The sequence below is a fragment of the Trichechus manatus genome, unplaced genomic scaffold (assembly GCF_000243295.1).
Source record: "Trichechus manatus latirostris isolate Lorelei unplaced genomic scaffold, TriManLat1.0 scaffold00150, whole genome shotgun sequence".
Classification (NCBI taxonomy): Eukaryota; Metazoa; Chordata; class Mammalia; order Sirenia; family Trichechidae; genus Trichechus; species Trichechus manatus.
Window position 1 is genome coordinate 5,080,506 of NW_004444086.1, and position 1,528 is coordinate 5,082,033.

A 1,528-nucleotide genomic window follows, 5' to 3' on the forward strand; every position below is an offset into this window, starting at 1 on the left:
AATTAATTGGAATTTGGATTAAGGAGTTTCTTGAAAGCTGAGGAGTTTTAAGTTCATTCTCTATGCAATGGAAACCTTTCCTGTTTCAGTGAAATATGATGATCTAACATTGTGGCAATCCCATTAGAACAGGGGAAATTTGAGTAAGAGGAGTTATTTAGGAAGCAATTGTGACAATTCAGGTGTGTCATAATCAGGGATTCAGGTGACACTGACATTAACTAATTGGTTCCTGGTTGTAGATGTAAGTTAAACGTACTCAGTAATTATGTGTTGAATGAATGATAAAAAATGCAAAATGTGAGTATCTGGGGCAGGATAGATAAAGATTTTTACAAAACAAGCACTCAGGAATTGCAGTTGAACATCCATTCAGTGGACCTTACTAATTTTTGGTGAGCTTATTTTGATGGTACTTATTTATTTAGAAATGAACCCTCTACCTGAATTTAATCTGCTTTCAATTCAATCCTCTTGGAGGGAGCATAGTTCCTTTATTGAAGGATCATTAAGCATACTCATCTTCTTCCAATATTAATTAGAAGATCTCTTTGGGTCCATTCTATTAACCTGTAATTAGAATGTAAAGATACGCTCCACAGCACGTTTTAATTGCATCTCACTGTGTTGATATTATACACACTACTGGAAAACTGGGTGTGGGGAAGGAAACTGGCTGTAGAGAACAGTGGCTTTGGCTTCAGGCCTGGTTACAAGGCATGGAAGCACCCTGCTCCCTACCCCCTTTTATCCAGTACCTACTGGTAGACCTTCCTGTGAAAGGCTGCAGGAGGAGGGAACCAAGTGTCTGAATGTTGTGCAAATCAATGTGGCTCCGTCCCACTAAATGAGCACATTTGTACCTTTCCTTAGTTCCTTCCCTTGTTCTTAGTGTATTTCTGGGGAGAACCAATCACTTAGTGTCATGGATTGAATTGTGTTGAATTGTGCCCCACCCCTCCACCCCCCCACCAGAAAAAAAAAAAAGTATCAACGTGGCTAGGCCATGATTCCCAGTATTGTGTGATTCTCCACTATTTTGTCATCTGATATGATTTTCCTATGTGTTGTAAATCCTACCTCTATGATGTCAGTGAGGTGGGATTAGCAACAGTTATGTTAATGAGGCAGGACTCAATCTACAAGATTAGGTTTTGTTTTAAGTCAATCTCTTTTGAGCTATAAAAGAGAGAAGCAAGCAGAGAGACACGCGGACCTCATATTGCCAAGAAAGCAGCGGTGGGAGCAGAGTGTGTCCTTTGGACCCAGGGTTCCCGCACAGAGAAGCTCCTAAACCAAGGGAAGATTGATGACAAGGACCATTCCCCCAGATCCAACAGAGAGAGAAAGACTTCCCCTGGAGCTAGAGCCCTGAATTTGGACTTACATCCTACTAGACTGTGAGAGAAAAAATTTCTCTTTGTTAAAGCCACCCACTTGTGGTATTTCTGTTATAGCAGCACTCGATAGTTAAGACACTTAGTATGCATTCACAAGCAATAATAATGAACATTGGTAATGGCAGGGC